Source organism: Maniola jurtina, chromosome 8 (assembly GCF_905333055.1).
Source record: "Maniola jurtina chromosome 8, ilManJurt1.1, whole genome shotgun sequence".
NCBI classification, from domain to species: domain Eukaryota; kingdom Metazoa; phylum Arthropoda; class Insecta; order Lepidoptera; family Nymphalidae; genus Maniola; species Maniola jurtina.
This window is the reverse complement of record NC_060036.1, coordinates 6724820-6752407: the sequence shown is the minus strand read 5'-3', so window position 1 is coordinate 6752407 and position 27588 is coordinate 6724820. Positions and strand designations below refer to the sequence as shown.

Genomic DNA, 27588 nt, shown 5'->3' with positions numbered 1-27588 from the left:
ACTATGACCTTTGCTATATGTACCAGGTACCTATTTGCTAGCCTTTTCACGCTTTGTGTCTTTGACCGAGATTTATTATGTTAGTTCGTAGTCTATTGTCATGACGTATATTTTATTATACCAAGTCAAAACTTCAAATGTGTTCCTTACACTTTTTACGCCCACAGGAGTGTAAACGACAGACGTGATACAAATGAATAAACTTTTAGCTCGATTATTTTCCGATATTATAAGCCTTTACAATAAAAAGAGCATATTGGTTTTCAAAAAATATAATAAAATATAAAACCATAGTCGGAAATTATCAGAAAAAATATCACGAGTATAAGTAGTATCACGACTTTTTATTTTCAATAAGTAAACATTTGTGGTTTTAGATTCGAATACAAAGGGTTGTTTCGAAAAGGGGTAAAGTTTATTCATTTCAGTTTCTCCGAATTTCAAACGGTGAAAGTGTCTGACCCAATAACTACAGGGTTAGAGCCGTTAATACAATCCTATTTGTAGCCACAAGTTGTAACCGATTGGCCGATTGTTATTAGTGTCATGTCGCTCTCGAATAGCGAGAACTAAATGCGTAAAGCAAGTAACGGTGTTGGTTCAACGAACTGAAAGTGGTACTAATAATAATATCTCCACCTGCCATACACAAGGAAGCCTGATCGGGAGCCGTATCGCATATGCTGTCCTTTTATAAAACAGGAAGAAGGAAGCGGTTAGTTTACGAATGGTAACGCTGTGCCCAAAAATTCTCAATACAATGTCAGGACCTAGTTGCAATAGTGTTTACCTACACTTAATAATATTTTAAAGAATAAGTTTGTAGGTTCATGCACAACAGACGGAAACGTTTAAGTGCGGAAACCAGCCCAAAGAGAACCGTAGCGCCGAAACTACTGGGCCGATTTTGATGAATGAGGTGTCAATCGATTCGTCGTAAAGGTCCGGGTGAAATAGGCTACACTTTATACGAAAAAAATTGAGTTAATGGATGTTACATGAAAGTGGGGGTCTCCAAATTTTTTTTTGTTATTGTATCGAGTGGGATGTTAATGAAAGAGGAAAAAATTCTGAGTTCATAAATATAAATGTACTACAACATATACTAAGCGTAAGAAAAACAATTTTACTAAGTATACTACTTCAGCGTTTATTAAGACGATCGCAGTCGGGTCTTAGTTTTCAACTTTATCTTGTTCCCATTTCAAAATCGACTAACACGCCTAAAGAAGTTTCAAAAACTGTTTTAAAATTTTCTCTACGAATTTTAATATGAAACAGAAATGCATCGTCACTTTTTCTAACCAAAAACTCGTAACTAGATCGCTGTTGAAAAATGAGATTCGAAATAAAAGTAAAACTGCAATAACAGACCGCAATTTCGCTTCATACGTGAGTGTGAAAATGAGGCTTTTGTGCCTTAACTTACTTTTATTCGAGACGTATGACAATACGTTTAAACTTGTAAGTATATATACCTATAGGTACGCCATACTTTCGTTTCTTTACAAACAGCAATTTAAAAACTTTTCCTTACACAAACGAATAATGTGAGATGTTCACGTTAATTGAATTCTCAATGTAATAAATAATAATTAACGACTGCTTAACATACCTACTATGTTAAAAATATTGTGTTTCGAAGAATTTAAGCTGATTATATCAAAATTCAATTAAAAAGACTTTCTTAATAAATTAACTATTAGATTTAGAAAGAATACATTAATATTGTATTTATATCCTTACATCAGAAACGAAAATCAAAGTTGCACAATAATAATTATATCACTACCCATATTATAAATATGAAAGTGTGTTTGTATGTTGGATTATTCTTCAATCACGTTGCAACGTAGTAATGGATCGGATGATTTTTGCATGGATATTAAAATTAAAGGCCTGAAGAGTGACATAGGTTACTTTTTATCCCGAAATTTTAAAGAGTTCTCACGGAATCTTAAACGAAGTCGCGGGCTTCAGGTAGTTCTTAAATAGCTGATGCCTGTGACTTCGTTCGTGTGGATTAAGGTTTTTTACAAATTCCGTGATAATTCTTTTACTTTTTGGGGATAATATCCAGGAGGAAAGCTATCTCTGTACCAAATTTCGTTCAAATCGGTTCATCGGAGCGCAGGCGAACGGACAAATAGACAACGCATTTTCGCAATTACATATAATATCTATTAGTGGGGAAGTAGCTGTGATGTTAAATAAAGCGGACTGCTTTAGCAAAAGCAAACACATATAACGTAACCAGTTCCTAACTGTTAACTTCCCATTTTCTAACGAGATTTTTTGCTTCAAAGCAGGAAAGTCTTTAAGAGTCGACCTTCTTTCCTGATACAACTACGCACTCGTAAGTGGAAATTACTGTCAACATTATAGGAACGTAATATTGTCATTTTTAACCCCCGACCCAAAAAGAGGGGTGTTATAAGTTTGACGTGTGTATCTGTGTATCTGTCTGTGGCATCGTAGCTCCTAAACTAATGAACCGATTTTAATTTAGTTTTTTTTTTGTTTGAAAGGTGGCTTGATCGAGAGTGTTTTTAGCTAAGTATAATCCAAGAAAATCAGTTCAGCCGTTTGAAAGTTATCAGCTGTTTTGTAGTTACTGTAGTAACCTTCACTTGTCGGGGGTGTTTTAAATTTTTAATTTACACTTGTCTATACCATATTTCGTACTACTTTGAACAAATTGGAGCGAATAAAATATTTTAACAAGAGATTCTTGTGTTTCAACATTTATTTTACAATTCACATTTCACATTCACGATTTTTAACCTATTTTTAAGAACAGTGAATCACTTTCATTAATTTTTTGACAGTTTTTTGTGATAAAAATGTCTAAACGTATTTTGATTGGAGTTTTACTTTTACCGTGACGTAAATACAAGCGTCTAGAATAAATTAAGCATCATGGAAAGCTAGAATATCTTGTTTCCTGTAGTATAAAAATATATCAAATAAGTTATTCAGATAACAAATTACCTCAAAGGTCATAGAATCAAATCACATAATATAGAAACACTTCCATACCTTATTGATAAGACGCAACAGACTTGCTAAACATTCCATATTTTGATAATAATTTTTAAAAAAATCCGAAACAGTCCGGATAAAAATTAATTATCATACCTTCATTCTCGTAGCAAGAAGCTTTTACGCCATGAGGAGAAAGGGGGAATTGTTCATATTTAAGGGCGAAGCGACCGGCCTGCCTTCGAAATTCAAAAATTTGGTTTTTCGCAATTTGTAAACTAATACGACAACGAAGGCTTATGGCATTCTGATTCAGACAGTGGCAGTATCATCCTCACAGGTTTATATAAAATCTTTACTTGAAAAGGCCCAGTTTAAGAAATTAATTGAAGTATCGACTATTCTTACAAATTTCTTTTAAAAAGAAGTACCTCACAAATCACACTTGAGGTGTTTTTAGGAATGTAAAAACGGAACCCTTATAGGATCACTTTGTTTAGCCTTATCTTAACCCTTATAGTTTCTTCGAGCCCGTCTGTGTCTGTCTATGTGTAAAAAATGCTGTAACACATCACAGGCGTTTGAAAAATAAACTATAAGAGATGTAATGTTGAAAAGCACAGTTATAGAGTCCTGTTACCATCACCAAGCTAAGCATAGTGGTTATGGGGGCTCTTTCTTAGTTCATTTATGTTATACATGCGTCTAATGAATGCCAAAGCGCTTACATGTGTTTAAGGCTTGAAAGGAATCTCAGGTAACAATGGCTAATTGCCGATATCTAAGCTTGTCAATTGGAAAAGTTAGGCCTACTGACCGAGTAATTCCCTTTAACCCGTGTCTCAGCTTTCTTGAGGGTGCGGAAACACCTACTTACACAGTGACGTGAACTCCCAATGTAATTACTTGTTGAGCACGTTAACAGGGCTCTCTCCGTCACTCGTTTCATACAATCGTAGTTCCAATTTCATTTGAATATTAAGCAACCAAAGTCCATTAAATTTTGCAGACATATTCTAGAAACTAATATCTGTGTCTGTGGTGTTTTAGATTTTTCTAAAAATATGTAGTTTTAAAATTAGAGGGGCTCAAAGATTTGTATGAAAATTTTTAAGACCGCGTAACTTTGAAACCGAATATTTTAACAGAAATCTGGAAAACCACAGACATAGATATTAGTTTCTAGAATATGTCTGCAAAATTTCATGGACTTTGGTTACTTAATATTCAAATGAAATTGGAACTACGATTGTATGAAACGAGTGACGGAGAGAGCCCTCTTAAGCCGCTCAGTCTCGAACTTACTGCGCTCTCTCTAAGTATTCCGTTGAATATGTCTTAGAAAGAACATTATTGCTTAGATGGAAACATAACGCTTCCCCTACTTCTTGTTTTCGTTCCTTTTGTTTTTATTAGTTTAACTAGCCGATGCCCGCGACTTCGCCCGGGTAAATTAGGTTTTTCGAAATCCCGTGGGAACTTTCTGATTTTCCTGGATAAAAATTAGCCTATGTGCTATTCCAGGATATTATCTATCTCCACTCCAAATTTCAGCCAAATCCGTCTGGTAGTTTTTGCGTGAAGGAGTAAAAAACATACACACAAACACACATACACGCAAACTTTCGCCTTTATAATATTAGTGCGAAGTGTGATAGTGTGATAATCCATACTTTATATTATAAATGCGAAAGACCTCAGAATAAACAAGGGTGGTTCGGCTCTAAAATCAATGCGAAAGAATATATGTGTTTCTACTAGCTTTTCACAGTTCATCCTCTTAACTGATTTGACAGAATTTGGTACATAGATCGCTTGCATCCCGAGGACGGACATAACTACTTTTTCCCGAAAAAAAAAGAGTTTCCACAGGAGATAAGTATAAGTTCAAATTACTAGAGTAAAGCAATGTACTTATGAGTCGTATTTGAATTTAAAAACCTCTATAAGAAAACTAGAAAAGAGCTAATAACTTTCAAACGGCTGAATCGATTTTCTTGGATTATAGCTAAGAACACTCTCAATCAAGCCACCTTTCAAACAAAAAAAAAACTAAACTAAAATCGGTTTATTCGTTTAGGAGCTACGATGCCACAAACAGATACACACGTCAAACTTATAACACCCCACTTTTTGACTCGGGGGTTAAAGATAGACCAAAACCGAGCTGCAAATCACTGAACTGTCTAAAATTCTGAAACAGTTTTCATCGATGACTATTCAAGAACTCTTTCACTTGGAAATGGCATATGAATATGGAATACGCGTCCGCCACCATATCGGTGAGGAGATAGGAAAAGGCGGTAACTGTAAAACAGTCAACAAACGCGTGACACTGACAATGAGGCATTCCGTATTAGGTGACCGTCACGTATGCTTTGGTACGTGGTCGACTTCAATGGATCAAAGCACGTACGGCGCTGACTTTCCAACGCATATTCGCAAAACATTCACAACTTTTTTGTGTGTTATTTTTTTGGATTTTAAAGTTAAAACTTCTTTAGCATTGGGTGATTTTGGAATGGGTCAAAACTTCAAGTCGATAGGTAATGGACAAGTTTCCTATTTTCTATCCAAAATTGTAAAAAGAATATTCACTTACTAGTTCTGACTCATTAATGCCCAATCCAAACCCTTGAACCTAGAAAGTAAAATTTTGAACAGTTTCCTTTTACAGTATAGACAAGGAAGGTTGGATTTTTAGACAATTCCCTTGGGAGTAAAGTTGCTAGTAGGTAGGTACATAAAATCGGAAGAGATCGCTAAGTAGCGATAACGCCAAAAGTGTTTTCTGTTTTAATTTTTGTGATGTACAATAAATTATATTCATTCATTAATTCATTCATAAAATTGGTTACGTCATTCTCATTTATTCTGTGATATTCTCGTAAACTTGTTTTGTTAACCCCCGACCCAAAAAGAGGGGTGTTATAAGTTTAACGTATGTATCTGTGTATCTGTCTGTGGCATCGTAGCTCCTAAACTAATGAACCTTTTTTAATTTAGTTTTGTTTTGCTTGAAAGGTGGCTTGATCGAGAGTGTTCTTAGCTATACTCCAAGAAAATCGGTTCCGTCGTTTGAAAGTTATCTAGTTACTGTAATAAAACTTTTCTAGTTACTGTAACCTTCACTTGTCGGGGGTGTTATGAATTTATAATTTACACTTATTTCCACTTCATCTTTACTAAGCCAGCAGCCATTGGAACTTATATGTATTCGTATATATTCGTAACCAAATGGTTCTAATTGAGAAAATAAATGGCACTCGTTTCACATTAATTTTAGTCTTACTTAATTTCCGGTTCGTTATATTGTTTTGAGTAATAAAATGGCCTTAAATGCTAATTTTGAGTAACGAATTTAATGGATTCCTAAATTAAGTAATTAAAATTAGCGTTTTAATATTGAGCCACAGCAAAGTGCTGATTTGCAACAGTGTCTTGTTTCCGTGATTCAGTGTTCATAGAGCATGAATGCAACAACATCATTTATCTTTAACCCATATTTCTTTAGGTTAGACGAGTTAATCGCTTTGAATTTATAACTTTTTATGCCTATGGATGTATCCGCGTGTGGGTTTTCTGGAAAAATATCGCCAAAATCAAAAGAACCTAAACACACGCTAAGGACATCTATACTTTAATATTATGAATGTGAAAGTGTGTCTGTCTGTCCATCTATCTGTTACCTTTTTACGACCTTTTTACAGCCTAAATTTAAATCGATTTTATTCAAATTTAGTACAAAAGTAGCTTGCACCTCGGATACGGATATAAGCCACTTTTGTATCGGAAAATCAAAAATTCCCACGGGATTCTTAAACGCAACTTTGTCATTAAAGAATTCATTAGTTGTAAAGCCCCGAATTACTAAATTTGTTTTTACACAATGTTTAAATTTGTGTAAAACCTAAAAAAAATTCTGTGATTTAACCACAAATTCACGATTTACTTGTGCTATAACAGCTACCTACCTGCCAAATTTCATGATTCTAGGTCAACCATTTAGGTTTTCTTGACAGACACGACAGACGGACAGACAGACAGACTACAAAGTGATCCTATAAGGGTTCCGTTTTTTCCTTTAGAGGTACGGAACCCTAAAAATATCAAACAATAATTGTGACAAAACAATTATATACGAATGCCGTTGATACCGTGACAGTGCAAGGAGCAATGTAATAAAACCCAGCGTCTCTTGTAGACGCTGGTACATAATACTCGATGCAGAAGCCACGACTTAAGTGCATCGTAACTTACAGTTACAGTGAGCTCGCTCTTTGCTCACTCCACGAAACGAGCTTTATTACTGCTTATATGAACCGATAACTGTTACAAAAAAATAAATAGATAGACAGATAGATGAAATCTTTATTGCACACAATAACATGAAAAGGAACACAACATAAAAGGAAGAACAGAAAAAACAATTGTGTGCAAAGGCGGCCTTATTGCTTAGAGCAATCTCTACCAGGCAGGTAATAGATACTAAGAACAATTACGGGATTAAAAGTAGCCTATGTCCGTCCGTCTTACGCTACGCTAGCTTACGCTAACTCTGTACCTTTCATTAAAATCGGTTCATCGGTTGAGCCGTGAATGAAAACGTAGCATGCAGACAGACAGACATACAGACAGACACACTTTCGCATTTATGATATCAGTATGGATAGTTAGACGACAGTAAGTAGGTACTAAGTAAATAAACTTAGCACATAGCTCATTCATTAGCATTTCGGCTGTGACCAGCTCAGTAAGCTGCAATGCTATCTGACTAAACTTACTTGACAAACTATGTTTACGTGAGCTCCTTTGTGTGGCACAAAGTATGTACATAAGTTAGAGTCTCCCCCAAAGGGTAACAGACTTAAAATTAGTAGCTTGAGTTTAAGGTGCATGAGACGAGTCTGCCCGTGAAATTCAAATTTAATTTGGTTTTTCACAATTTGTAAACTAATACAACATGGCAATGGCAGTATCAACCTCACAGGTTTAATTAAAAAGCTTTACTTGAAAGGGTCCAGTTTAAGAAAATAGCTGTAGTATCGACTACTTTGTGAATCATGTCAAACTCATTATTTTGACTACATAATTTCTTAAACTGAACACTTTCAAATAAAAATTTTTATATAATTCTGTGAAGATGATACTGCCATTGTCGGAATTAGAATGTCATAAGCCTTTTTTGCCGTATTAGTTTACGAGTATAAATTGCGATAAACCAAATTAATTTTGAATTTCGCGGGCAGAACCGTCTCATGCACCTTAAGGGTTTTCATAGGGCCGACCACGTCGCCTGAAAATTTACTAGGCCACATAAACTTTGCTTTCAAACTTTTTTTTAACCTACTTACGAAAGGCAAGGGCATTAAAATGACCGGGCAGGGTCAAATAACTAGCTGTTTTTATTATACATCATACCTCAGTGTACACCAGTGTGCTTAATATTATAAGCGCCAATTTTGGCGTAGGCACACTTTCGTATGATACATTGAACCGGCTATTTGACCGTTGGTCATTTAACCGACCGTGCATTTTGACCTCAAGAATCTCTCGTCATTTATGGGAGTAAATTGTCCTAACTAGTTCTAAATAACAGTAAGATGATGAAAGAAAAGTAAACCCGGTTGCATTTACTGTGGGGTTATTCTTAAAAAAGAACGTTCCACCCTTGCTAGTTTAGAATATGTTCACAAAAACCAAATATTTTTGACTTTCAAGTGAGATAAAATAGGTTTTCTTATCTAATAGGTTTTCTATCTTTACTGAAAAAACTAATTTTACCTTTATAATTGCTCTGCAAAAAATATAAATTTGAAGAAATAGAGTTATTACTTATTAGCAATATTTGCACTGATTTAAACAAAAGTGTATTTTAATCAAAGCTTTTAAAACATGTTTGAAATTAAAAAATTAATAGAGTTATAGAATTAATAGAGTTTTGAACCATAAATGATTTAGTTTTTCACATTGTTTTATTCCAACCCTGGTTATTAGATAAGAGAGTGAGAAATTCTCTAAGAAACTCAACTATTTGTTTGTTGTGGTAATTGGTTTGCGCAAATGGAGCTAAGTGAATTCCGTCTCGCGATGTGAGCAAACCGCGAGGATGCTTGATTAGCGAAGCGTAGTTCGCATAACGGACACGATATCTCGAGATCATTCACACTGGACTAGGTCATCGGCAAAACTATAAATTATCTAACATCCATCCATACTAATATTATAAATGCGAAAGTGTGTCTGTCTGTATGTCTGTCTGCTACCTTTTCACAGATTTACAGAGTTAGCTTATATCCCGGGGACAAATATGTATAGGCTACTTTTTACCCCGGAAAATAAAAGAGTTCCCACGGGATTCCTAAAAACCCATCCGATTAACTGATTTGTGTGGGTATCGGCGCCGCTTGCATCTCTGTAATTGACATAGGCAACTTTTTATCCCGGAAAAATCAAACAGTTCCCACGGGATCTTTAAAAACCTAAATCCACGCGGATGAAGTCGCGGACATCCTCTAGTTATAGATAAACAGACCCGAGTTTTTTTTATTCCGATACAGGCTAACTCTTGACTGCAATCTCACCTGGTGGTAAGTGATGATGCAGGCTAAGATGGAGGCGGGCTAACCTGGCAGTTTTAATTAAACCCATACCCCTTTGGTTTCTATACGACATCGTACTGGAACGCTAAATCGCTTGGCGGCACTGCTTTGCCGGTAGCTTGGTAAATACTAAATAGTTACAGCTAAAGCTCCCTACCAACCAAATGATAAAATTCCAAATTTCCCTGCCGGGAATCGAACCCGAATCCTCCCATTAATACGACCACATGTCATCAATAACCTAAGTATCAAACTGAAGTATCCTCCAAATTACATGGATATGGACATCATTTATTACATAGGTGCGTACCTACGTCCGCACACAAAAACCTTGATAAAATGTATTTTCAACAATACCTATCACGTTTTTTCCTCAGAAACAGATTGAATGTATCACCTATTTTATTAAATTTTAAAAAATAATTTATGTTTGTAATATCAAAGTACCTACCGTAATTGACTGACTCACAGACAATGTACAACCGGACCGGACCTAAGAAAGGTTTGATTTGAAGGGCATAACATTTCAAGAACTCTGAAAAATTTCAATGGAATCTTTGTAAACGTAAATCCAGACAGATAAAATTGCAGGAAATAGCAATTCAATTTTATTTAATTAAATAAAATTAGTTTAAATTAACTTAAATACTATGTTAACACACTTGTTCTAAAATATAGGTATAATTTTATATAGCTCAAATGATTTTCATTAGTAGAGTATTTGTATTTACCTGTAGGCATTAATTTAAATATTTGTAGTCACAAAAGCGGTCATACGTAGCATGTTATACCTACAAATCAATGAACATGGACGATACAAATAAACTTTATTTATCTTTCCAGGTAAATGGCTTTCCAATCGCCGGCGGGGACTACTGGATTTTCTATTACACGCAGGTAGTAAAGGCCCAATGAGTGTTCAAACATATTGTGCAAAGAAAAAGTGATGGCCTCTCACTTTCCTCGAATTACATCTTAAATTTTAACCCGCACGTGTTATGTGAAAGTGAATATTCAACAACAAGCGATTCTCGCCGGCCAATCCACAATTATTGCCTACCAGCCGACCAGTTATTGCTATTGATCGTCTGGAAAACCAGCGCAACTTTCCCATTAAGCTCGCGCTTTATGGAACAACGTCAGAAATGCGTCCGATTTTAAACAGTACCTACCCATAATACCTAACCCGAGCGGTACATATTCCTCTTATGTGTTCGAGTTTCTCGATATGTAACCATTCACAAATGTTAGCAAGCTTGTTTGTCGATATTTCACGTTGAAATAGAAGTAAGCCATGTACAAATGTAACTTATGATTTTAGTAGCTGTATCAATTTGATGAAGCATATAAAGCTACTAAATAAACTATAATATAGAAGAGTGTAAGCTTCATAACAAAATAAAGTTACCTATACACTACTTATAACCATTAATTACCTATTATATTATTATTAATTGTCATGTTTTTGGGTTAGCATCATCAGTTATGATTTGTATAAAAGTTCATTTGAGAATGAACTCATGAGAGTTTCAGGACGTGAGTCTGCAAAATGTAAACATGTTTTTCTGTTTAATCACACTAATATTATAAAGGCGAAAGTTTGTATGTGTGTGTGTGTGTGTGTGTGTGTGTGTACGTTTGTTACTCCTTCACGCAAAAACTACTGGACGGATTTGGCTGAAATTTAGAATGGAGATAGATAATATCCTGGATTAGCACATAGGCTACTTTTTATCCCGGAAAATCAAAGATTTCCCACGGGATTTCGAAAAACCTAAATCCACGCGGGCGAAGTCGCGGGCATCGGCTAGTTATAAAATAAATAAAATTAAGAATTTAACACCTGGATTGTACATGAAAATGCTGCACTGTAATAAGCCTTAAAATGAAAGGATTCCCGCAGTTCAACAAAAAGTTAATGAACCCTGAGCTTATAAACGCTAAGTAGAAGCGCTGACACTGTTTAATCAGGCTGCCGTAGGTACTCAGTTTTACTTAGTTATTTTACAAGTAAGAGCTTTTAAGGAACAACCCCTATAAAATAAGAGCTTCTTTAGATAGAAATTCAGAATTATTAATGAAACAAAGGCGTCTATTTTGCATGTCAAAGTTACATTAGTATATTAACACATTCGAGAGCACTCTAAATTTTATGCAAAAATCCCTTTTAGGCATGTTTCAACTATCAAACAATATCTCAGACCTTTTGAACTTGGAAGCAAACTCGCACAGGAGGCTCTTGAGTCTTGACAGAACATAGGTACCTAAGTGTAAACGTTTAGAAATATTCTGCCATGTACCAGATACAGCCCACAGTGAAAACTACGATCATACCGCTTATTAGGTTGGTATTAAGCCTCATTAAATTATATAACCTTTAAATCTACTACCTATTATACAAATACCACTGGAATACATATCATCGACTGACGACATAGGTTTAATATCTCTGCTGACTGACATATCAATGTACCTTCTGCCTACAGCTCAAACCGCTAGGTCTACAGCTTGAGATTTCGCATGTATTTAGGTAAGTTCTCTCCATAACTAATGTAATTTAAAAATAATTAAATCCGTGTGGACTAAGTCCCTGGGCCAATACTTATTCATGTTATATTTTAATCTTGTCGTAACTTCAATGAACTAGGTACTTAATAACGAGTCTAACCACGCGCCTGGCTGGCTTGATAATAGTTTGTAACTTGTGCCATTTACACTCACCGTTTGTTGAAGTCAATAAAAAATTTATCTCCGCAACAGTTGCATTGTCCTATTAACACCGAGAATATTTTTGAATAATGCTGCAACGGGACGTCATTACTTTTCGATTCAATAAAACTGAGATATAACAATTTAAACGTATTCATACTTTAGAATGGATGGCATGGTTCCAGATTCACACAATTTATTGCGCTCTTGTTGCCTATATTATGTGAGTTCGCCTGTAATAAAATATGGTTGTTTGGGCTATCCGCGTGCGCGAAATAATGTACCTTCTAGCCTACCTAAGTATGATGGGCGCTTGTAAACAAATTCTTAAAAGCCGGCAGCGCATGGGCAGTTTTTGTGCTGGATGTTACGTGCATGGCGGTAATCTGTTAACATCAGGTGGTCCACCATCACGTTTGCTCGCTATTCATATAAAAAGGTAGCTGTTTTATTTCTTCCTACAATCTTCTTAAGTTCTTACCCAGCTTAAATATATCTACCGTAGATAACTAGATCACGGCAGACCCCCTTTTCGCGTTAGCGTAAAGTACAATTACTAGTTTACACAATAAATCCTAATCCTAATATCCTAATCCTAATAATAGGAATCCTAATCCTAATTGAAAGGAATGGAGTTAGATTATACCCTGGATTAACACATAGGCTACTAGAAAATCAAACAGTTCCCGCGGGATTTTGTAAAACGAAAATTCACGCGGACGAAGTCGCGGGCATCATCTAGTATACAATAATGTTTTGAGTATAATTGTGTAAAGTTCATCGTACACAGTCATAAGCTAATGATCGGTGACACCAAAAACTGATTAGTTACCCGTTTGTCTATAACGGCACATAACATTCCTTAAATAAAACGTTACGTGCAAACATCGGTTTATTTGACAATGAATTTAATATTCAGGACGAAAATAAATAGAGATCCCGTTGTAACCAGTCCTTGTTTATGTATATAACGGATGCACACCATTGACATACATTCGGCTAGTAATATTAAGGGCACGTCATATACATATCTTACTGAGGAAAGTATGTCGGATTTTACATTTTAGACATAACTAGCTAGACGGGCAACAGCTCGCTACTTCGTCCGCCTGGGAATTCCTTGATTTTCCGGGATAAAAAGTAGCTTACGTACGTCCCAAGCATGCAATCTAACTCTGTACCACAATAAAATCGTCCAGGCTTCACTCAAGAGAAAATAGATGAGTGTAATCTTTTTCGAAAATCTTGACTTACAACACGTAGGTATTTAGTTTTAACCAGAAGCTCAAATAGGTATCAATTTTCATGGATATAACATGAAAAACTTCATCCCTTATTTAAATAAATGAAATTAGGCATGAAATTTCTCGAAACCATTTCTTAGAAAAGCGGTTTAGGCTATGCGTTGATAGAGCAGTGAGTCAGTCAGTCAACCAGGACAAGTATTTTTTATAAGATTTATTTCAAATTATGTTTAAATTACTTACTTATCTGTTGTTGCCGAATCAGTCATAATATTACTAACTCGATTCGGAAATGATCTAGGATTATTCGGCTTATTCGCTTATTTGATTATTTTCGTAATACGTATTAGTATTATTTATTCGAAGGCTCAAACGTTTTTATATTATGTATTCATAATAGATATTCTATTCTATTGATTTATTCACCACTAAAACCATATTTTGTACGTTAATGCGATTATGATTCTCTGAACAAGCTGATATTGTGCAATGATAATGTTACGTAATCGGTTCCACGATTTTCTCTTCGTCTCTGATCAGCACTCAATTAATCATTCAATTAGTTACTGTAACCGGCACTCAATGAAATTAATTATTTTTCTCAATTAATTTGACTTTCGTCGCAACAAATGTTTACGAACAAATTCCGCTCAAATATACCGTAAATACTTAAAAAACAAGCATTGATAAAATAATAGCAGTTGTTGTTTAACTAAACTTTAAAGATCACTATATAAATTTAGAATTTAGGATGAATTCAGTATAGAACCGGACTAATAAAGATGAAGAATGAACACATTTGCCTAGCATATATTTAAAAGCGTGAGAGAATGGACTATAATTTCAAAACATTCATTCTTCACGAAATATTATAAGGAGGTCACTTTTAAGCAATCTTCTCAGTACGACAATGGTCAATTAAGATTTACCTCTCGCTTACTAGTGCAATGTAACGGAATTTCGGAACAAAATTAATTAACTTCAACGTAGTTTGGACCCCTCGATCTTCTGTGAATACTATAGTTCACTCAAATTTACATAGACAGGTAATAATAATAGAACTATGTCTTCAAATTAATTAAATGGGTTCAATGGGATATGAACGATGTTAAAATACGCATATTATGCATTAAATATTCCTAACCTGATTCTGCATACGTACCGGAGAGGGGTCTCTCCGTCACTCGCTCCATACAAACGTAGTTCCAATTTCATTTGATTATTAAGCAACCAAAGTCCATGAAAGTTTGCAGACATATTCTAGAAACAAATATTTGTGTCTGTGGTGTTTTAGATTTCCGTTAAAATATTCCGTTTCAAAGTTACGCGGTCTTAAAAATTCACATACAAATCTTTGAGCGCTTGTAATTTTAAAACTACATATTTTTAGAAAAATCGAAAACACCACAGACACAGATATTAGTTTCTAGAATATGTCTGCAAAATTTCATGGACTTTGGTTGCTTAATATTCAAATGAAATTGGAACTACGATTGTATGGAGTAAGTGACGGAGAGAGCCCTGTTAAAACTTACACTAGTGTTACATGCAATCTCTTATCTCTGATGGATTATGCTAAATAATCATTATCAAGTGACACCCGGCGCGTGACATGAAGAACATGTGAACACATTTATTCAATGACATTGGAAAATCAAAGTAAGCAAAATATCTGATTGCGCATTTAAAACAATACACTTTTCTGTTTTTGCCGTTTGAATTTTTACTAACCCCCGACCCAAAAAGAGGAGTGTTATAAGTTTGACGTGTGTATCTGTGTATCTGTCTGTGGCATCGTAGCTCCTAAACGAATGAACCTATTTTAATATAGCTTTTTTTTAAAGGTGGCTTGATCGAGAGTGTTCTTAGCTATAATTGCAGGAAATCGGTTTAGCCATTTGAAAGTTATCAGCTCTTTTCTAGTTACTGTAACCTCCACTTGTCGGGGGTGTTATAAATTTTAATTTACACTTGTACTTAGGATTACACAATGGTTTATAATTTATATTGTGAAACAGTATAAAACGTGCCAGTTGCCACACAGTAGTATTTAGTGTAAAGCTTAGTATAAAGTTGATAATACGTTGAAAATGGAATACAAAGTTCGTAGAACATTATTTAATTAAGTAATGTACTGTACCCGGAATACGAGTAATAATTTAGTTTGCTACGCGAGAATTTACTCTCATGATTTACTCTCTTGATTAGGGTTCCGTATCCAAAGGGTAAAACGAAGCCCTATTAATGTCACTCTGCTTTCTGTCTGTCTGTCTGTCTCTATCTGTCCGCTTGCTACGGGTTTCTAGCTCGTAGACGAAATGAGCTATAGACTTGAAATTTTGGGATTTGATTTAGAACTTTAGACCGTTGACCCAAAACCGAATATTGAATTAGAAATTCAATAAAATTCTTTTTCAGGCAGGCTCTCATACATGATTTTATTTTCTTACTCCAGGCCTAGAATGTGGATTATCATTTTCTAGAACTTATTGAGTTGAGTAGAAAACATTTTTTATTCTTTTTTGTCTTGAAATATTAAGAAATGGGCGCCATCAAAGTTGTTAGTTATATAGACCATTTTTGTAGCGGGAATCGGGATCTATCTCAAAAACCAAACTAGCCTAGTAATATGAAATTTCGGTACTCATATTATGTACTTACTATATTATACTACATTTAAATAACAAATACTACTCGTAAAAACACGATTCATAAAGTTGTTTGTAAGATGAGACCAAAACAAACTTTTGTTAGGTTTTACCCATCTATGTTTTTACCTAATCAAATAATATCTAGTCAAAAAAAATAACTGTTCATTATTTATTATGTACCTAAGGAACCCTAAAAGAGCGACGCCCAGCTCATACTTGGCCGTTTTTTATAATGTGAAGGTTGAAACGCACTGGTGTGCTGTTTATTAAATAAGAGCGTACACACATTTTTTATTCCATTACAAGTTAACAAATCTAACAAAATTAACGATATACCTACTATTTCTATTAACCTATAATTCGCGACAGGCTAACATAGCAATCGGGGGTGAAGCGCCCCGCACACCCGCACAGCTAGGCTAACCCGGTGCGGGATAGCACGGGTGACGTGCAGGCGTGCGGGATGTCCCCACGTCTCATACCCCAATTGCCTTGTCGACGTGTCGCAAAATATAATTAGAATTCTCTGAGTGGGGACTAAGCTCTACGTACCCCACGCACAATAGTTATGTTAACCATCTTATTATCTATGATGTTACCCATTACGAGAACAGGGAAATAAAAAGCTATATGACAGGAACTTCCTAATGATTCGTCACGTCTTTCTTGTGTGCCCCCGTGGCCTCTTCTCACGGTGTATGAGAACTCCTCCTCTATTGTCTATAAATAGCGTGATTCAACGCTGCATTTCAAAGCCTACTCGTAATTAGTTCGAGTCGTATATGGTTTTTAAGTGAAAAACATTGAGTTCCTAGAGTTTTCTCTACTAAAAATAATTGTAATGGTGTGTGTGATTACGTGACGTAAGTATACCTACATCACGCACGCAAGTATACCATTAGACTACCATTGACATAGTGCTTTCGCAGTTAAAAAGCTAATTAGTCGCATGCGCTAAACTTCGTCAAAATAATATCAGACTAATGATGTTTTCCCCTCTCTCGTCTGGCTTTACAAAGATTAGCCAATGTCAAGCTTGTAGTTATTTGTAACAAGTTAGTTAAACTATACAAGTGTGGACCCTGTCTGTGCCGGCGCTCGCCGACATAGGTACGCACGGCACCCCCTTAGAGCGCTTTCCAGTCAGTTTTAACAAAAAAAACACTCCAAAAAGGCAGAGCACGACCGCCAGCTAACACCAACACAGACGAAATCCACTAATGATGTTAATATTAGAAGTGTGTTTGTTGTTGGTTTATCCTTCAATTACGCCACAAGAGAGTTACGGATCGACGTGATTTTTTGTATTGGTAAAGTAAGAAACCTAGAGAGTGGCATAGGCTACTCTTTATCCCAGTAAATCAAAGAGATCCCACGGAATTTTGAAAACCGAAATCCACGCGGACTAAGTCGCGGGCATCAGCTACTTACTTAGTTGAAAATAATTCACATTTCACTTGAGTCGAGTTTTAAAAGCTCGTTTTTCAGATTCTTCTGATTCGATTAATTGATTATCATATAATTCGATAACATTACGGTCTTACCTATTATAAATATATTGGACAAGCATTTATCATGTTTACATATTAAGTAATCCGTGACCATTTTTATGATCTTTAAATACGAGTAAATAATTAATTAATCAGTGAGTAATTTAATTAATCTTTCCAATCCTCAAACCAAAACAAACTTTAAACTCATTCTTTAATATTTCACAGTGTCATTTCAGCAGTTTCTCAAGCCTAATGTAGCACAATCAGGCCGTTTGATTAAAGATAAATGTAACAATCGTTGTTGTCTATGGTGCAAAATGATTATTTAGCGAGATAAAATTCCATTGCTCAATGCGGGTGCACTCAGAGCATTTAGTTTATTGTAAGTTCGTAACACATTGTGTAAAACTGTTACTGTTTATGAAATGAAACAATAATTCATATTTGATAAAACACATTGATTCAGAATATTATTGAATCATAAATTTAATGCAGAGCAGGGTTTTGATGAGAGAAAATTGAAAACTGTAAAATATCTTTGCTCTCTTTATTATATTGCAGGAAATCTTGCGCGTCTAACAATAGTTATTATTATACATTATTATAACCCATAGTGTGATTTCCATGCAAACGTAGTTACGTTCTCATTTGAATATTAACCAATTATTAAACTCAAATAAATTTTATATCATTACCTATCTCTCATTCAAATCCAAAAAACACAGACACAGATATGTATTTGTTTCTAGAACGTGTCTAATAATGACTTAGAATAAAAACCCAGTAGAAATATAGTATAACCACTAAAACTGTGCGTTATATAGCGCAGTTTACTCCCACCCCGATTGCCATCTCGACCTGTCGCGTACTATAGATATTAGGTATGCTATTAAAGTAAAAGTATGAATATCTAAGCATTGAATATGTCAGTTAATCAGTCACACGTTTCCATTTTCTTTCTCGTTTGCACTCACAAAGCTCATCAAAACACACCTGAGTTGTCTAAATAATTAGAGAAAGTATGACTTCCGTACGTGACGCTTTTTGTTTACTACTTAGAACGAAAATGCATACAGGGTGTTACCAAAACGCTAGCAAAAACGAATACAGGTGATAGTACTGATGATTAAGATACCACAAAAAACTAAGAAAAAAATCATTTTTAAAAATCCTGAATTTTTAAAAATTCACAATATATTGCAAATAAAACGTCTGCCTGACGCTGAGGTCAACGAATGTTACGTAAATAGGTCGCTCGAAGTCAATGCCACGTCGTAGGTGGGGCATTGATCCGAGTTTGGCACGCTATACAATGCAGGTTTACTCGCGATTTCCTTCACTGCTAAAGCAAGTGATAAATATTTAACTTTGAATACCTAGAGGTGCGTGCCCGAAATCGAACCCCGGACTCCAATTCCAACTCCTCAATCCTGATGCTGCAAGGAATCTGACCAATCCACGCGGGTGAAGCTGCGGGCATCATCTACTTAGTCAATAAATAATATGACTCTAGGTTAATAATATCCAGCTTCTTAGGTACATTTACACATTATTATACCTAATTAAACAGTATTCTAGCTAACCTGAACTAAAACTGTGATATCAATTTATACCAGCTTTTCTGGGTCAGACGGAGCTATTTAATCTAGTAAAAGTAAGTCAAGAAACTTTTAATTGATTCTCTAGATTTTCTTCTCTGCAGTTCCTAGACATTTATATAAAGGTAGTTCTATTTAAAGCCATTTAATTCATCTTCAAAGGTACTTCTATTAATTAGTAGGTACAAGATCAATTTCCTTTGCGAAGCAAATTCAAAGCTGGGCTGTAAATATTTTGATATCAAGCTTATGCCCGCGACTTCGCCCACGTGTGAGCTACACACATTTCAAACCCCTATTTTACCCTCTAAGGAGTTGAATTTTCAAAAATCAAAATCTATCTATACTAATAAAATTGGAGTGTCTGTCTGTAATTTCGAAATAACTACCGCATATTAAGGTCATATGGTTATTTGAACGATACTATAACTGAATCACACGTTTTTAAAATTTTTGTCTGTCTGTCTGTCTGTCTGTCTGTCTGTCTGTCTGTTTGAAAAGGCTAATCTTAGGAACGGCTGAACCAATTTTGATGGGATTTTCACAGACAAGTAGAGAATTGACCAGGGAGTAACATAGGCTACTTTTTTAACCGACTTTCAAAAAGGGAGTTGTGTTTTCCTACCTATGTACACCGAAATCTTCGAGATTTCTGAACCGATTTGCGTCATTTCTTTTTTAATCGATAGAGGAACTGTGCGACATTGTTTCATAAAAAATTTGGAGTCCAACTCCTCAATCCTGATGCTGCAGGGGATCGAACCAATCCACGCGGGCGAAGCTGCGGGCATCAGCTAGTTCAAAATAATATGACTAGATGGAAAATTACCACAAAAAGCTATGACAATAATTCATAAAAAGTTTCAAGTATCAAAAAATAATTAATTAAATAGGTAGACAAGTGTAAATTAAAAATTTATAACACCCCCGATAAGTGACGATAAAACAAGAAACTCTGGTAAAAATCTAGTAACTAGAAAAGAGCTGATAACTTTCAAACGGTTGAACCGATTTTCTTGGATTATAGCTAAACTCTCGATCAAGCCACCTTTCAAACAAAAAAAAAACTAAATTAAAATCGGTTTATTAGTTTAGGAGCGGCTACGATGCCACAGACAGATACACTGATACGCAGATACTCACGTCAAACTTATAACACCCCTCTTTTTGGGTCGGGGGTTAATAAACGAAATATACCTACTTCACTGTACACCAAGTAGGTACCTAACATAAAAATAAAAAAAACTGAATATAAATTAATGATAATAACATATTATAAATTTTAATTTCAAGATAGCAAATTATGCATAAACACAATATTCAGAAGTGCTTCCTGAATAACTTCACGTTTGGATTGGCTCAATTACAAGTAGATGTAACTTATCTGATCTGTCTATGTCACACAACTTCGCGTTTAAACTTTAATCACAGTAACTTACACGTCAGGTCTTATAGACAGGGAGAGAGCCAGCGCGTGCCAGACCTTCGATATTTTATAAAACTCAAAAGAAAAATAAAATCGACTTCAATAACCACAAACACTAAAAAGAAAAATAATTATTTTGTTTCTACACGTGTATGTATGAAGTCGAGCGAGCATAATAAAAGAAACTAGAAATAAGTGTAAAGCTCGCCCGACATACTTTACACGGGTAGAAACAAAAAATATTTTTTACTTTTTAGTGTTTGTGGGATTATTAATTAATCGGGGAACATACATAAAATATAAAATAACAAATAAAAGATTCCGACGAATTGAGAACTCCCTTCTTTTTTGAAATCGGTTAATTAAGGTAAATTATATTAAGGTTAATACTGGGTACGTCCCACGCTTAATATGATGAATGTAAATTATCATCGATATATTTTAGATTTTTTTCTATTGGTATCGATTATTGTGCTAAGTAAAGTTCTCGTAACCGCTATTTTTGTCTCATAAAGTTATACAGTTCTACCACGAAATAATCCTAAAATCATGAATTCCCTCCTTCCTTTCAAGCTTCACTACTTCTTAGTCGCTTCGGTCTGTTGGTCAACAACTTAATGGCAAAATTCTCTCCATTGGTCTAACACTTAGGAACAAAAACATATAAGCGACCCATGAACCATGAAGGCAGTATAACGATAAGGGTTCAAAAACCCTAAAACATCCACCGTACAAACGTCAACACACACAGACACACATCCACATCATCATCATTGTAAACTGAAAGTCGTCTACTGCTAGGCATAGTTCTCTTGAAGGGACTTCCACACGCCACGGTCACGCCACGGTGATGGCCAATTTCGTTTTGTATAGCACATCTTATCGATATTTATGTTCACATCTGAGACTGGGCCACTGAATCAGGTCACTGCCCTTTTTAACCCCCGACCCAAAAAGAGGGGTGTTATGAGTTTGACGTGTGTATCTGTGTACCTGTCTATGGCATCGTAGCTCCTAAACTAATGAGCCAAATTTAATTTAGTTTTTTTGTTTGAAAGGTGGCTCGATCGAGAGTGTTAACTATAATCCAAGAAAATCGGTTCAGCCGTTTGAAAGTGATCAGCTCCTTTCTAGTTACTTTTACCTTCACTTGTCGGGGGTGTTATAAATTTTTAATTTACACATGTTTTTATTTATTTGTACCAGAAAGTTGTAACAATACAGAGAAAAAGAAGGAAAAACTGGACAGAGAAGCACTTATCTCTATAAAAGATCTCTACCAGTGACCTTTTCTTAATTCTCTAGGTATATTTACGTACAGGTAGGTTGCACTTCATATTATCATTAGGCTAGCCTAATAGATATAGATACTTAATCATTAAGTCTAAAACAAGGTTATTCTCAACGATATTTTCAATTATTTACTGCTAATTAATACAGAAACTCAGCGTTCCTGCTATTGCCGCATATCCTGTCAATAATATTACTGGATACATTATACGTTTCCTTTCTTACAAAATGTTTACTAGAAATAAATATGAGAACCAATTATCTGCTATCGAAGTATTTACGTCGTCAGTGATAATATTGTGCTGAAATTATAATGTACCGTTATTTCTTAACGCCTACATAGTTATTAATTACCTACGTACTTGGTGTTTTGTTTTATACTATACTAGGGGATGCCCGCGGCTTCGCCCGTGTGGATTTCGATTTTTTTTAAATCCCGTAGGAACTCTTTGATTTTCCGGGATAAAAAGTAGTCTATGTCCTTCCCCGGGATGTATCCCAAGTCTGTACCAAATTTCATTGAAATCGGTTCAGTGGTTAGGCTGTGAAAACGTAGCAGACAGACAGACAGACAGACACACTTTCGCATTTATAATATTAGTATGGATTTTGGCCGCGACTTTTTCCGCGTAATATAATAATTTATAGCCCAATAGCACTCAGAGATAATAATAACCTACCTATCAGTGAAAGAGTTTTCGGAATCGCATCATAAGTTCCAGTTAAATACCCTTTAAAAACTAACAAAATTTTAGTTCTTTATAATAATAATATAGATTTTATTGCTTGTAATTTTTTTAATACTTTTCAAAAAAACATTTCGCAATTATTAAAATGTATTTCAGAAGTTCTTGATGTTTTACTAGTCTGTTTAATAGTGACGTGAATAATGCTTGATTTCCATAATTTAAATGCTATCCCTATTTGCATACTAATATTTAATTATTTAGTATGTAGTCATTATGTAGTATAAAATATAGGTACCTACCTGTAATACCTACCTTATTTGGAAAGTCACCCGTATCGTACTCGACCCGCACTTTAGTAGATATTAATGTTCAAACAAGCATTTCCCGGAAAGCCTTTTCAGTTATGTAATAGACAAATTGGAAATCACAAAAAAGTATACCGACGAGTTTTTTTATGCAACGAGAAAACTGGAAACTTATTTAAAGTTATGCAATCGGAATTTTCTCTTCCCGCTGATATCAGTATTAAAATATTGGTTCATACTCAGAAGGTTGCTATAAAAAAATGAAAGCTAACATTGTAACTTAGGTAGATACGAGTAAGTACTCTATTAGGTACGGCTCGCGTCATTGGAATGACTCTTGACTCTGATCATAAACCGGCTTTGCATGATATCATCTGACTGACGGATGCTTACGAAACCGCCGGCATGTTGGCAAACCGCGGATGCTGTGATTTGAGAAATAAACTAAAAAATGCTATGAAAAATAAATTGCAAGAAGCTAAATAGTTCTCGGGGGTACTTTGTCTTAACCTAGCTCAGGATTGTAAGTTAAATATGATCGTAACTATATATTATCTATAACTACACTCCCATACATACCGATTTATATTGTAAATAATATACTTTCGGTTAATTAATTAATTTATTTTTAATTTATGTATCCATTTGTACCTGCACCACTGGTCTACAATTGACAACGCTGAGAGAATCTCAGTATATAGTAGGCTTGAGCAACATTAGGATAGATTAAATAAATCGATGCGTGAGATAAATACCACAACCACAAACTGGTGAATACAGAAATTATACTTCAACTAGCTGATGTTCGTGGCTTCGTTCCCGTGGATATAAGTTTCTGAAAATCCCGTGGGAACTGATTGGTTTTTCAGAAAAAAGGTAGCCTGTGTTAATCCAGGGTATAATCTATCTCCATTCCCAGTCAAATCCGTCCAGTAGTTTTCGCGTGAAAGAGTAACAAACATCCATCCATACATACAAACTTTCGCGTTTATAATATTATAATTAGGAATAAGTAGGATTGTGAAACATTTAAAAGACCACTTTTAATTAAATATTCCCTAGGCAATCGGCACGCAACTGTCCAACCAAAATTGCACATTAAGAAACCGCCCTCGCACCAATTTAAGCGAGCCTTCTAATGAATTCTGCTTCTTTAAAAGCCCATTAGCAACGTACGTGACTACGAAATGCTAGAAAATGTTTTATTTTCCGTCACAGATCGACGAGGCGACCTACAGGCCATATCTCAACGTTACAGCTGATTCAGCCGTGTGGAGAGTATATTTGTACAGATGACCATAGACCATAATATAATAGACATAACATGTCAAACTGATGAATTATAATGAAACTTATTGGTTTTATCATCTTTATTGTAAGATCCAATAATGTACTTAGAAATTAAAAAAAAACAACATTTTAGTATAGATACCTTCAAGAGTGAATATGCATCTTCTATAGGCAAACGCGCTTCATCTTAGGCTGCATAGTGCATCAGCACTTGCGTGATTGTAGCCCATAGAAGAGCTGGTCTATAATCCAATATTTTTTTGGTGAGATATACCTCCCTACTTTCTTCAAAATATCATACGACTAGCGTATGACGGCGTCTCCAGGCGGGTTGCAGCACCATAAGTTCTGTACGATTTTCTCCAAAGCCCTGCGGCTATTGTTCCAAAAGGGCCATTAATAAAATCGTTGGTTGCCAAGATTAATATAGGTGTATTTTGCAAACCAATTGGACCCTTAAACAATCTGTTTCTCGACGAATTTTCTGCCAACATAAGGAAAAACCCAAATATTTCAACTTAACAAGAGATTTTAGATAAAAGGAGCGACGAGACGCGACGGTCTAAAATATAAATAATAATTAATTATTCTGTTTTAATTACGTAGGGAATATTTTTCAAAAAATCCAATAATTTTAATATAGGTACATTTTCTCCTTGATCAACATCACAAACTCGATGAATCTATACTGTAAAGAAGTTAATTAAAATATCTTGTCTCTAATTTCAAAGCGTTTTTTGTAACAAGTGTAAATTAAAAATTTATAACACCCCCGACAAATAACTAGAAAAGAGCTGATAACTTTCAAACGGCTGAACCGATTTTCTTGGATTATATCTAAGAACACTCTCGATCAAGCCACCTTTCAAACAACAAAAACTAAATTAGAATCGGTTCACTAGTTTAGGAGCTACGATGCCACAGACACAGATACACATGTCAAACTTGTAACACCCCTCTTTTTTGGTCGGGGGTTAAAAAAGAATCTAGGTGTTCTATTAGTTTAAAATATTTTAATAAAATTGTAAGCGAATCTAATAAAGATAAAATATCAAAGATGAAAAACAAGCTACACAAATAATGTGAAGGAATTTTCTTAATTACACTAGCGGCACGCTATGATGGCCGGTTTGACACATTACAATAGTGATGTGGAATGTCAATTTATTCTCGAACAAAAAACAATTAAGTTTTGTTTTTGTACCTGATTAAATAGGTTTAATAAAACAAAAATGTATATGTTTATTTAATTTATTTGAACGAACTGAATATTTGAACGAAAATGAATATACATACTTTATATGCACACAAGAAACATATGAATACAAAAGATACCAAAAAAGGTGCCACAAAAGGCCATAATTAATCAGATTCGTCCATACTACTATTTTCACTGTCGTCACTGCTATCATCACATACATTAATAATTATATGTTCGTTTTCTATAATATTATCTATTTTCACATCTCTTTCATAATCTTCCCTTATTAATTTAACAGTTCTATTCACAACCTTTTCCCAGTCTCCTTTAGTCACATGTTCACAAGCTTCTTCTAATAATTTTAGCATTTTTTTTGTGGTAAATGGGGGTTCTGTATTGTGTCTTGCAGCATATCCCTTAATTTGAGCCCACACCAACTCAATCGCATTATACTCACAATGGTAAGGCGGTAACCGTATAACTCTGTGCCCATGTTCTAATGCTATTTCGTCAATGACGTATCGGATCTTGGTTGGTTTGTTTTCTTTTAAAAGACGTACTAATTCCGCTTTTAACATATTCATGTTTGCATCTACGCCATTTTTACGAAGCCATGCGACGATATCAGCTTTCTTTTGGGATTGGGCAGGTGGCTTGTCAATTTGCATCGAGTGGTATGGGGCGTTGTCCATAATTATAATAGATGGTTCAGGGAGGCTACACAACATTGAGGTAAACCATTCAGTAAACTTTTCTCCATTCATGTCTTCATGATAGTCTCCAGTGGTTTTTGACGCAAAAGCCATGAGAGAACCTTCGACAAACCCGTTGATGGTTCCGGCGTGACAAATTATAAGTCGCGATCCTTTTCCTACAGGAACTTTGGAAGTAGATGCTGCTGTGTCATCGTTCCAAGAACGGCCTACAGTATGGTTAGCATTAAGCCATGTTTCATCCAAGAACACAACATTTTGCCAATTTTTGATTTCTTTCACTTGCCGTAAAAAAGTATACCTTGCCATCGCTATATCAAATCTTTCCATCAATATTTTGCGTTTGTTACATTTTTTGTATCGAAATCCAATGGTCTTCAAAATCTTCGTTAAAGAACTTTCCCCACCGAAGAATAATCCAGCTTCCTTCAGTGAATGCACCAACTTTTTTCTTGTTGGATACTCCTTCTGTAAATAGTAGCCGTAAACATGTCTTCGGATAGCATCGGCATCAAAGCTATCGATGCCTACGACTGGTTTTGCTCGTTTTCTCTTTTTTGGTGTGTGAAGTTTATTTTCTTCTGTGCCAGTCTCGCCATATTTTTTTTTAGTTATCCGTCTAACAGTTCGTTGTCCAATATTAAGCGCATCAGCTACGCGTTCAACCACTGACGTTATAGGTAAAATTGGCCCTCCATTTTGAGCTTCACGATCGAAATAGTTACGAAGGCGTATTACGAACTCACGTGTCTGACTATTTAGAACAGTTCTCTGCGTACGTTCGGTCATATCGACGAAATCCACAACAAAGGGCTTGAACAGAGTCCAAATTAACGAGCAAGGGTCAACAGTAATGCAGTATCAATATTTGAAATCCAAAGCCAGGTCAAAACTATATCACAATCGCATTGCACTGACAGTTTATACTTTTCGAAGCAACGTCAATTCGAAACTGCTTTGTTTTGCATTGAGCATTGACGCGAGTTTGCCGGAGGTAGTAGTTGTGCTAGCCAGCGATCCTATGTGACGATCGTATTAGATTCCATTTTTAAAAATTTATTGATATTTTTTTGCGATTTCAGAGATTTGTCCACATAGTGAAAATTGTTCATATTCACAAGTACATTCACCCCTTAAATGGTGCAAACTGATTTTTCTACACTTGTATACATTTAAGAAATCAATTTAATAAATAAATTTTGAGTCCTAAACCTAAAACTACATTCGATAAAATTTATGAATCTCTGCACATCACTATCGTCAATAAAGTAATACAATTATTTCCTTCAAAGTCGTTATCAATTAATACGGAACTTCATGAGCGGACAAACGTCAAACCGGCCATCATAGCGTGCCGCTAGTTTAGTTAACCGGAAACCCAGCACTAGTGTCTCT

General features: G+C 35.2%; 1 protein-coding gene across 4 annotated transcripts in view; it reads left to right on the top strand.

Annotated features, from left to right (window-relative positions):
- The window catches only part of LOC123867889 (sushi, von Willebrand factor type A, EGF and pentraxin domain-containing protein 1), a 110788-nt gene that overhangs the window by 25587 nt on the left and 57613 nt on the right, over positions 1-27588 (top strand). The gene's annotated exons all lie outside the window — the stretch shown is intronic.